Raw genomic sequence first — 12,974 nt, forward strand, 5'->3', positions numbered from 1 at the left:
TCCACCAAGAGCTGTATTATCAAAAGGCATCATTGAGGGCTCAGGCATGCTGAGACTTGCCTGATTACAATTTCCTTTAGAAGAAAAAAAATGGAAGATGCAGAAGATTCATAGTACATTGGCATCCCAGAGAGAAAATGAGCACATTAGGGGCTGTTAAAAAGACCAGCAATAAAAAAATCTTTCCACTTTACTATAGTGCTTTTCTAACTTATTTGAACATAAGGTACGTGTGTAAAGCATCCATTGACACCCCACCTCCAGAAGACAACTGGAGAGAGCAAACAGGATCTGCAGTCTGCAGGGCTGATCTGACATGCTGGTCAGGCAGAGCCCTGCCACCCTGGGAGCTATCCGTGGTCCTGAAAGGCAAGGTCTTGCCTTTGCTATTTATTGTTGGCCAAGGTGGTCACATGTCTAGCCCAGCCCCTGTCTGCTCCCCCAGGAGCCATACTAAGCATCTAAGCATGACCTACCTAACATGGCAGTGCATTGCTGAACTCTAGACCCTAAGCCCTTCTTAATCCAATGCATGAACATCGTGCACCCTGCATTTCTCCTCCAAGGCCAGCTCCACTTCCCATCACCTTCCTCCACCCTATTTTCAACAAACAGAACTACCATTATTCCCATTCCGCACATTTAGAACTTAAGAGCTCTCTGAGAGAACTTATCCCTATGTCCCTTCACTAAAGGGACGAATTGTTGCTCATCATGTGATGATCATGTGCCAGGTGCTGGGAATGCCATGGTCAACAGACAGCCATGGTCTTTATGATCATGCAGCTTTTAGGCTGATAGAGGACATGGGCTGCTCCTATCCCTTGGCTCTGCACAACCAGTCCACTACAGAGTCCTGCTGCGTCCCCTTACAGGATGCTCATCATTACACAGGGCCCTTGTCTACACAGTGGTAGAGGGAACTCTAACTGGTAATTCTGGCCTCAGTTCCTCATGTTTCTAGGCTATCCTACACACTCTTATCAAAAGAAAAAAAAGCAAAACAATAACAAAAATCATTCCTGAAGCTTTTGCACTACATTTTTACCTACTGCTCCTTAAATATATTCTCCTCTGTATCCTAAAGAATCAATTCTTCATTCCTTGCTCAGCCCACATTTTGCTAACTGTGGATCTTGCTTATGCCTTCCTCTCTTATTTTCATGGTAAAAATAGTACAAGCCTCAGCTCTAACCTGCTTCTGAGATACAGGCCTCCTCTGAACTCATGGATCTCATATTGAAAAGGATTCCCCCTCCACATGGGTCTATAAGCTAATAGAGTGTGGTTTTGAATTGCTTTATGCTAGCTTCTTACCAGCATCCCTTATGAAGATGTATCTTTCTCATTAACCTTGGACTCCACACTAGGCTTATTTAACTAGACTATCCATGGTACACTCTTCGTACTGTGTGGTTTTAAATACAGCTTCACAGATGATTCTGGGCAACAGCCAAGATTGAGGAACACTACCATTGTGGTCCATGTATGTACTCCAGGAAGAATTTGAATCCTGTCCCTGAGATAGATGCAAATTTTTATTGCACTTTTGATGTAGATGCTTATAGATGCATTAGATTGTAAATGTCTCAAGTTCATAAAAGGTTGTGACATCTATGCTACACTGCCATTCTATGTGAGAAGTATGTGTAAGAAGAGAGAGAAACACACACACACACACATACACAGAGAGAGAGAGAGAAAGAGAGAGAGAGAGAGAGAGAGAGAGAGAGAGAGAGAGAGAGATATGGGGGGAAGAGAGAAGAGAAAGAGAACCATTACTTTTGTTGGATAATTCACTGTGCATTGTATGGAATAGGTACTCAGTTCATAGTATTTGAAGATGGGTAGTCACACCTGGATAGGACATTATTCTCTTCAACTTGTAGCTTGTCTGGCTACATACTGACAAACATTCTTACTAGGCTAAATAAATGGAATTCTATTGAAATCTCTCTCTTACAGTGTTTGATTAATTCCAATGAACTATCACATGCTACAATCATTTTTTTTCTTGATTCCTACACTTTAACACCAGAAGAATACCATAAGCCAGTTGGGGTCTTCTGAAGAATCTGAAAGTGGAAAAGGGAAATTTCTTAACAGCAGCAAAAGTGAATTCTGAGTTCTGATTCTTTAATTTCCCCGAGCTTTGCTCTCAGCAGGAACCAGCTACAATCGCCACGTGTCGAGTGACGGATCTACCAAAGATGGTGCGAAGAGGCAGGGGTATCTTTTATGTGTTCTTGATATTTCTTTTCTTAACATATGAATACTGTCTACATGGTATGATTTCATACTATAATATACATTATGCATGTGAATTGACAGACTAATTCATGCAAGTACAGCCAGGGCCTGGTCCAGGCTTTGCCACTTAAAGGATATCAACCTTACAATTTTCCCACTTTACCTCAGGCTACCATCTGCCTTCTTGGATATTGGACAAATCAGATGAAATTACATCTTGAAATCCTTAGCCAGGGGCACACTAGTGTTCAATAATGGTATTTGTAGAAATCTCTGGTCAAGGAATAAGCCTACCCGTCCTTCTAGACTACCTGGTATTTGTTGTTAAAGCCATCTTAGTGTCTCCCATATCCTTCCCAGCAGCAGACATGATGGTGCACACCTGTCATCCTAGCACTTGGGAGGCAAGGACAAGAAGATCTCTATGAGTTCAAGACCAGCCTGGTCTATGTAGACAGTTCAGACCAGCCCTGGCTACAAAATGAAACCTTGCCTCAAAAACAAACACAAACAAATGAGCAAATAAAAATAGTTCAAGAAGGCAGCTGAAATTCAAGTGGAAGAAATAGTGTTTGCAAAGGTCTTACAAATGAGAAGGGACATTGCTGTTATAAGAAATACGATTTTGATACAGGCTCGGTGTGCTGCTTTGCTCCCACACAACAGTGATGAACTGCATCTTGTTCTCCGTTGCTGTTGTTCTATTTACACAGTAGAGAAAACTCACTGGGCAAACACAGGTTATATGAATTTGGCCTCTTGAGAATTTCAATAGTTTTGCTACAGGGCAGGGTAGAACTATTTCTAGTGTCCTTGTTTCACCTTGCAAGGAAGAAGCAGCCAAGGCAAAGGAGGGAATGTAAATGTTCGCCTATTCCTTGAGTAACTGCTCCAAGAGACTTCCTGAACTAAGAGGGTCAGGCCTTGGCTTTACAGCTTCTTATAAGTTATGTGACATCCAGCAAGACCCCTCCTCTGCTGGATATCCTAAGAGTAGAAATTATGATGCCTGCTTTGACACCTTGTGGGGCTATGTCTGACATGTTTGTATATTCATTCACGTAACCCTTTAGTCTATACACATATTAAGTACTAATGACATCCCAGGCTCTGGACCAAGTAATAGAGGTATAAAGATGAGTAGAACTAGGTGGGTCTGTCACATTCTGTGACCTTGTTAGGAAGATAGCCAAGCTGCCAAGGATGTACACTGGAAAAGTATCCAATCTAGACCCAGCCATCTTGGAAGCATGAATGGAAAACCACTTCTGAGCTACGGGGATAATCAAAGGGGAGAGGGGGCTGATCAGTGAACTCAGAGAGAAACCATGTGAGGTGGAAAATATAAGAAGAAAAGAGAGAGCACAGTCCAAGTTCAGCAAGGCTGGAGAGGGAGGGGGAGCTGTGCAGGGGGCCACATGATGCAACAGGCCCAGGACAGGAAGAACCTGAGAGCTGAGTGTGGGGCGACCACCTAGAAAGTGGATGGGTGAAGAGGGGACAGCAAGACCGAAGCCTGTAATTGAAGAGACATGTTTGATCAGGGAAGAAAGAGAAGGAGCTATGGGGTAGAGACAGAAGGGAAGAAGTGGGCAGCATGATATGGAAGCAGCTCAGAGCATGTGTGGGGCAGCATTTGGGTAGCTAGGAGCAGTCACACAGCTTGGTTGTGGTCTCAGCGTGAGTAAGATTCAAACATACACCTGTCCTGATGCTTCCAATAGGACGGACATGAGCATGATCATAGATTCTAGGAAAATAATGAATGACCTAATAGGTGTTTAGGAGACAAGAATCAACAAAGTGATAATAGAGGGATCTTTCATTCCACAAATAATTATATTTAGCTTTAATTCCTTTTAGTTTTAGATGCAGCTTGCTGGTAAGTCAACAGCTAAGGTTTGCACTGAGGGGTGAAACGTTACCTTAAGTACGAACTCTGTTATGTGTGAAACTTGAGAGGATAGAATTAATTTCCTGTGCTCAGTCTTCCCCAAAGTCCCAGAGGAGAACACTCGGCTAGATATGCCCATGTAGGAGACTGCTGGGGAATCGAAGACTGTGGGCAGAGGGTAGCCTGTCCTTAGCATGTTAGGGCTAGAAGCTGTGTTACTGTCCTGGGCCAGTGGTGAATCCGTCTCTGTAAATCAGGTCCAGCGGTTCCATGGCTGATGAGAACAGTCAGAAGAAGAATACAGAAAGACCCAAGGGGCTCTAGCAGTGGTCAGTGAGTGAGTGTGCAAGGTTGTCTCCCAGGAACAGAAAGGCATTATCATCATGCCCATGTGCCCATGGTTTATTTTAGGGTTCACTCCAAGTAATGAACATCCCATGGGTTTGGGTATATAATGTCTTGTATCTACCATTACAGTGGTTTCATTAATAATGCCTTGCACTCTCCCTAACCATCCCTCCCTCACTCTAGCTCTTGGCAACCACTGATCTTCCACGGTTCACATGGCTTTTTTGTCCGGAAATCTCATCTTTGGAAGCCATCCTTGGTTTTCTGTATTGATGCCTGAGGACCCCATCTTTAGAGCAGTTTTGGAGACAGACAAAATTCGAAGGCCGATCCAGCATTGGGAGCAGGTTAAGCTGTGTACTCAGTGCTTAAATGTAGGATGCTCCTGCTTACAAGATCCCCTCCAGCAGACCTGGCTCTTGGGGGTCAGTGTCCCTCCACATGTTGGCTGTGCACCCTCAGTGCCTCTAGAGACCACATCAAGGACACATGAAGGCAATTAGAAGCAGAAGCAGAACCAAACAAGCCTTTCCCTGCCAACAGGATCCTACCAACCCTTTTGCCCTCTTTCAAACCTTTGCTTATACTGAGCACTATACGTAGGAGCCGCTAGGCACGTATCATGTGTACTTCAGAATCTTCTGCTGAATTTTGTTCTTCTCATAGACAACAGACTGACTGGTCCCAGCTGCCTCTGGGGATGATGCTCTTTTTTTAACCTGCTGCAGTACTGAGTTAAACAGCGTGTTTATGCAGAACATAAAGGTGTCACACTGAAGTCACTGCCTGTGAGGAGGGCAGCCTGCCTGAGGCCATTTTTGACAGGCAGAACAATAGCTCAGGAGACAGAGCAGGACAGATACTTCTGCAGACACATGGCCTGTACTTCTGTGAGATGTGCTTATATCTTGTGGCAACTGGCAGTCACTAGCAGTGGGAAGCATAGGAAAACCTGCCTGAGAGGATGGAAGAACAGCTTCTACTGTCTCCACTCTAGGAATGTCACAGACAAGTTTGTGTAGACGAATTTCCAAACAGTCTTAGTAAATAAGAAACACAGAGCCAAATACAGAGGTAATAACCAAAGAGATCAGAGCACTAGTGAAGAGCCACGACTACCTTATCTTACCACTTTATCACCATCGCTTCCCCAGAGAGAGTTTCTTCCTGTCTGACTTGTGTTTTCATTGCCTTTCTGTTCTGCCTTCTCATTGGCTCTAAACCCAGTCACATGACTTCCTCATCACTGCCGGTCTATATAGACCTCTGGGTCTCTATGGTTGGTACTGGGATTAAAGTTTGTGTTACTGCGCTTGGCTGTGTCCTTGACCACACAGAGACTCTGCCTGCCATGTGATCGGATTAAGGGCGTGTGCTACCACCACCTGACTCTGCTTATGGCTCACTATGTTACCTTGCTATGTGACCTCTCATCTCCAGGCAAACTTTATTTATTAACATACAAATAAAATCACATTTCAGCACAATTAAAATATCACCACAAGTTTGCTTCCAAAGTACACAGCACATAATGAACCGCTCTTCATTCTTTTTAAAAATTAAGTCATGTGAAGGTTTTGCAGGCACGGGTTCAAAATGAAGACCTGCTGAACTGCTTTTCATAGGCACTCATTCTTTCAACAGACAATTATCATGTACGTACTATCATGATGTGTGCTGGATATCAAATGAATGGACAAGACAGATTTCTCCACTCTCAACTGAGATTTAAAATGAAGTCTTCATTGTCAGCGTCACTGAATTTAGAATTACTTGGATGATGCACCACTGGGTGTATCTGTGAGGGCATTCCCAGAGAGGTGTAATGAGCAGGAAGACCTGATTTGCATGGAGGCAGCATTCTCTATTCCCTGGGGCCTCTGGACCGAATCAAAAGGACAAGATGAGAGAGGGAGTCAATCACACCAGCATTACCTCTCCCTGCTTCTTGACTGTGGATAGAGTGTGCCCAGCTGCCTTGTGTTCCGGCCACCATGCCTTTCCTATGATGATGCACTGTACCCTCACACAGTGAACTCAAATAAATCCTTCCTTCAGTGAATACTTTCAGGTATTTTCTCACAGCAATGAGAAAATTAATGAGTATAAAAGCTTAGTTTTTCTCAAAATGAAGCAATCATGAGTCAGAACTCGGAATACAGTTGTCATGATGGGGGATGAGCGCGGCACAACCCAACACGTGTGGAAAAGTAGCTCTATTTCTGACTACAGTCATCCAAGGTGCAGCAACACCCTTGGGATTAAAAAAGTAAGAGGATATTTGGAATGTGAAACAGTACTTGTCATCAAGCTTTATTTTATATGATTGTCAAGTGACTCACAAACGAACTTCCACTGACTCAATGTCATAATTCAAGTTAAGATGAAATTAATGGCAGCCTAGTATGAGCCCCCAACACTAGCCTTATGGGGTGGTTTGGATCTGAAGGCCTCTCACCCCCAAGTCCCTGTGTTGAAGGCCAATGCCCTCCCACGCCACTACTGAAGGCACCAGAACCTTGAAATGGTAGAACCTGCTCTTCAGTGACTGAGGCCATGCCCTTGAAGCAAATGATGGCTACTTTCAAGTATGTGATAGTCAGTTTTGCTTGGCTACAATGGGCTACTACACTACAGGCCCAAAACAGTAGGGCCAAATGATCATAGACTGAAGTTTGAAAAACTAGGAGCCAAAAGAAACCTTTTCTCGTTATAAGCTGAATTTTCTCAGGAGTTTGTTATAGTGATGGAAAGCTAGCTGACACAGCCTGATTGCTACATTAGTCTCTGAGATGGCCTTCCTGCCCTTGGGTTCTCCTGCACTGCTCTTGACATAACAGCTAGAGTGAGCGCTGCTGTTACCGAGTAGAGCAACACACATTAATTACATACTGAGACTGCAGCAATGTATCAAATGGGAAAGGCCCGTGTTCTCCATACAGCTATGCAGAGGAAGAGACAAGGAAACGTGTGATAGGAAGTGGTACTAAGTGCTTTGTAGAAAAGTAAGTCCAGGAGCTCCAGGAGAAGTATAACTTGATGGAAGAGAATATCATTTTAGGTGAGGTAATAAAACTTGATGGATCCTCATGTTCTCCAGTAGAGAAGCCAAAGTCTTTTTATGCTGCTTATAAGACCCACTGTGATTAGACACTGATGGTGTCTCTGATCTCACCCTGACCCCCATCGCTGCTGAGACCCAGTTACCTCCTTCCATATGAACTCACCTCAGGCCTGGCCAGGTTGCTATCTCTGCTAAGAAAGGCATTCTTCTCTGTTAGGGTTTGAATGTGAAATGTCTCCCACAGGCTCCTCTGCTGAATGCTTGGTTCTCAACTGGTGACTATTTGGGGAGCTTTTAGAAACACGGGAAGTGACCCCTAGCTGTACATCGCAGGTCATTTCAGGGCATAACTTGAAGATGGTACCTAGTCTACAGTAGCTTATTCACTTTCTGCTTCCTGTCCACTACGAGGTGAAAAGCTTCCTACGCCTCATACAACCACCACAATGATGTTCTGTCCAGCTCATGGGGTCAAGCAACCATGAACCGAACTCACTGAAACTGATTTAAGACTAAAGTTGTTTGTATCATATGTGTTATAACAGCTGTGCAGAAGTAACTAATTCAGGACAATGGGAAAAACACCTTGAGGCATCTCAGGATCCATGGTGAAAAGGTTATAACTAGAGCTGTGTATGCACAGGGTGTCTAAGGAAGCATTTTCCCGGGTACAGTTGCCCAGAAAGGCTGCTGCAGTAATGGTCCAAGAGAGCTCAAGCTAGTGGTAGACCATGGCATCATCCATGTGATGCTGTTTTTGTTTGTTTGTTTGCTTGTTTGTTTTGGTTTTTCAGGAATGTGGAGTGAATTTATAGGGCTTCCACTCAGATTTTAAAGAAAGGAGTTGGGGACCAGGCAGTGTACCACAGGCATACTGATACTCTACCCATCTGAGAAGGTGATGGGTAAAACCTGTGAGGATAAGTTGCAATGAAGCCTGGGGATGCCAGAAGCTTGGAATGTCTGCTACAAAGAGACACAGTGAATAACCAGTATAAGGTCATGTGGGATTCAAATGGCAAGGCCACAGAGAGAGACAGCCAAGCCCTTTGGAAGTCCTGTCATGACATCAAGTGCCAGATTCTGGCATGTGACCACAGGTCTTACTGTGCTACGCTTTTGCCTTGCTTTGGTCTCATCCGTCCTTGCTATTCCACCATCCTTCCCCTTTGAAATGCTCACTCTGTGCCATTCCATTTGGAGGTACGAAACATGCTTTGACTTTACAGTGAAGCACAGCTAGCATTTTCCCTGAGTCTTAAGAGACCTCAAATTTGGACTTACGGGGCACACTAAACTATGGAGATTAGGGGGTAGGCAGATTCTTGGAAATTCACTTTGCGTTAGCAGAAGTTCATGAACCTTTGAAGAACCAGGGACAAGATGCTATACTGTGAATCTGAAATGTCTCCTACAGGCTCATGTGCTGAATGCTTAGCCTATAGCCAGGAAGGGTCTGAAAATGTTAGAAGGTAGAATCAAGTAACTGGTGCTGTTCCTTGAAGGTTATGCCTGTACCTAGTGTGGGAGACCGGCTGGAAGACTGGCCCCCACATTTTATCCCAGGGTACTCTTCAGGAAAGAAGGATAAGAGATTCAGATAGAAGGAGAGAGGGGAGAGAAACAGATAGAAACACAGGATAGCCTCAGGAGGTTCTGGATCTTTATCCACTGGCCCTTTTTGTCTCTTCTAAAGGGCTATTTATAGGAATGCGAAGGAGTGGAGCAAAAGACCTCCCCTTAGCACAGCCAAGTATAGACCCTTCCAATCACCTAGAAACCAAGCACATGGTCAAGCAATCCCCTAATGCAGCTCTGCTGGGTGAAGCAAGCTGAGATCTTACTAGGAATCCTTTGCGGGCCTCCACAATCTCATGGCCATGAGGCACGTAACCTCTTCTGCCACATGTTCTCAGCTACTGTGATATTTTGCTTAAGCACTTGGGCCCAAGAAACCATAGCCTGAACCCTCAAAACTATTAGTCAAAATAAATCTTCCCTCCTTTAAGTAGTTTGTCACAGCTACATAAGAATAATTAATACACCCACGTGTCCAATATCCTATGTGTCACTTTATTGGTAAGACAGGTGTTAACTGCCTCCTTTATGTAAAACATCAGCGTTCCTCACTCCTCTTTCCTGATTTAATTTTTCTGTATGCCATTTTTATCCCTCCCACCACAGCTATTTATTTCTTTGTCTTTTCTCTTTGGGATTTTCTGGATAAGGGTTTGGCCCGGTACATCCATTGCTATATTCCTAAAGTCTCAAACACGGTAGATGCTCGTCAAGTTTGTTAAATAAAACATACGTGTGTGTAGCTCTTTTATGTGTATAGACCTGCAAATGAGTTGCTGAGGCAGAGTCTGTGAAAATTTAACTTTAATAGCCACTCAGAGAGGAACACACCTGTAATCCCTGCACTTAGAAGGCTGAGCAAGGAGGATTGTGATTTTAAGGGCAGCTTGAGCTATATACTATAGGCTAGCCTTGGCTAAACAGGGAGCCTCTGTCTTAGAAGAAAAATTTTAACTGTATTTGTGATTTACAAATTACTTTCCAAAATGGTGTATTAATTTTTACAGTACCAGCCATGTGTTGAAAGCCCATATTTTTATTAGACCTTCCTTATTTCCATGATTTATAGTAACATTTTTTCACTTATGCAGGAAAGATGATACCTAAACACACACACACACACACACACACACACACACACACACACACACACATCACTATCAAGCAATACTGGGAGAAAAATGCAGGCACACTAATTAAACTCAGTATGTTACATACGCGTGAAAGTAGGGAGTTTCTTGGAAAGAAAGGAATTCATTAGAAGAGGGAGAGGGAGAAGACAGGGTAGCAGGGGGTGAAAAGGACTAAAATTCATTATTTATGTGTATGAAACTGGTTTGTTTGTTCCAGGCGAGACTCTAGTCAGTAGCATCTGTTACCTCTCTGCAGCTGCCTTGCACACTCAGTCCTTGGAAATATGAATTCATGTCTAGAAATGAGTTCCTTCCAGGATGTCTGTGGCCTCTTACAGGTATACACATCCAATAAATAGCTGTACCCTGCTGAGAGAGTGAACAGGAGTTGGAAGTCTTTGGGACCTGCCTCTGTCACTCAGTGCTTATTTGCTGTGGAAAACATGAAGGGATCAAAATGATCAACAACGGAAAAATGACTAACAATGATGCCTCATACATTGGCTTCTGCTCAGTGAGTAGACTGGAACCGCAGGTGGACACACTTGTGTGCATGTGAATGTTCTCGCTGCACCTCACTTCCCTCATTTGGAGTTATCATTGCCCAAATAACAGTGTTCTCATTTCTACACTGGCTGGAGCCACCATAAGATCCTGTAATACATTACAGACTTGACTCTGAAAAATGATGGATGAGGAGAAAAATGTTCATGACACAATGACAACCAAGAAAAAATCAAACTAGAAAACAGAAAATGCAGTGAGTCCAGTTTGGCTTTAAAACCTTGGCCTGCATATTTTAAAGGTGAGATAGCGAACAGAACAGCACACTAAAGGTTTAGCACACATTTAACACAAACATTTTTCTGTTTCCCTCTCTGTGGCATCCAAATTGTCTTCTATAAGAACAACTTTTCAACCTTCATGTTCAAATATTTCATGAAAAAGCGGTCCAAGTATTTATTTTGAGAAATGTCAAATGGACCATCCCTAAGAGAGCCATAGATAGATCTCGGGGATGCTTGGTGTGGCCCTTGATAGCCTCACTCTGGATTGTCCCCAGAAAAATGTCATCTATGAGAACTGAAGGCGCCTGATGGCTGGATCTGCCCATGCCCTTGCTTGTCAGGGTCAGCCCCACTCTCTTCCCTGGAGCTCTGTTAGCCCAGCATGGTGCAGGGCGTGCTATGTGTGAATATTCCAAAGCTTGTCTTAGAGGAACCTTTTCTTGATCTTCCACCTCACTGTGTTCCTCCCACTGTCAGAAAGCTAAGCCAGAGCTTGCCCACTGTCAGAAAGCTGAGTCGGAGCTTGCCTGTGGAGACTTGATTAAGAGTTCTCTAGAGCACAGCCTCTTAGATGCACAAATCCCACCATACCCACATTTGGAAGAAAGATGAAGGAGAGGGAGGTTTTAGGTCTCAGGGTATTTTCTGGTTTTGTTTGCTGTGATCTGGGAAAATTATGAGGTGAAAAATCTCAAATTTATGTCATTTTCGCTGCTGACGGTTGTTCACATTATTTTCCTTCCCAGGCTGGTATTTGGGTTTTTGTTTGCTAGACATCAGGTCTGACAGTTCTCCCCTTTTCAGAAGCCATCAATCTGCATCTATGATATAGGCAGCATGCTATTTGTTCTGGGAACAAATGTGGTCTAGCCACTTGGAAGTCTCCCCATCTGAAAAGGGGACAAAGCAAGGGGATGGTAGTTTATAAGCACTGGCTGATCAGCTGCAGCTGGTGCACAGCACCCACCCCGGCCATAGTAGATAGCCCTGCATATTCACCTGCCCACCTTGGATCCCTCTGGGCTTTTCCTATTGACTGTTCTCATCAGCTCCAGAACCTCTGGGCCTTATTTACAAAGATGGATTCATCTGACCCACACAAGGATCCCTCCAGGGCCATCATTACCTTCACATCAAAATCAAGGAAACTTAAGCTCAGTAGGTTTTGAAACTTGGTCACAGCTATAAGAAAGTGAATGACAAAGCTTGGCCCCCAAGTCTTCCAAACCCCCATTCCCTACCATCTCAGCAGGATGCAAATATCCACAGGTTGGATATACGTATAAGCAGCCACAAAGACCCTAGAATGAACACTCTCTCCAGAGACTGATCCATATTTTCAAGGCCCTGGTATGCAAGGTGGCTCTGGGGAAATGGCAAGGATTCCTTTTTGGAACCTGGGCTGAAAGAAAGGGAATTCTGGCTTTGATATATCGGAATCTAAATTTGGAGTTCTTTCAAGGGGCCAGTTGTCACAATCAAACATAACTTGAGGCATAATGAGTAGACATTATCTACAAAATTATACAAGTTATAAGCAGGAGATGCCACTATGAGTCAAAACTCAAACCAAATACAAAACCAAAATGCATATGATTTTTCTTTTACTAAAAGAAGAATTTGAAAACCAGAAAACAAATTAGATGGGTGACGTATTCCATGGGCAGATGACAGTGAGGTGATGGTGGGGGATTTGTCTTTGAGGTGTCTCTTAAGTAATGTTACTATGTTTTATGTTTTCCACCAATCCTGACTTATGCATGTACAGAGAAATAAAAATTTGCAGTCTTTATGAGTTAGCATTCAACCACACATTAATAGTAAATACACAGAGGAATCCAGCAGTACTTAATTTTATGCAGTGTCATATTTGTTCAGGTTTATTTAACATCAAACAAATCAGAGCTAATGGCTAGGAC

The sequence above is a fragment of the Peromyscus leucopus genome, chromosome 1, assembly GCF_004664715.2.
Source record: "Peromyscus leucopus breed LL Stock chromosome 1, UCI_PerLeu_2.1, whole genome shotgun sequence".
Classification (NCBI taxonomy): Eukaryota; Metazoa; Chordata; class Mammalia; order Rodentia; family Cricetidae; genus Peromyscus; species Peromyscus leucopus.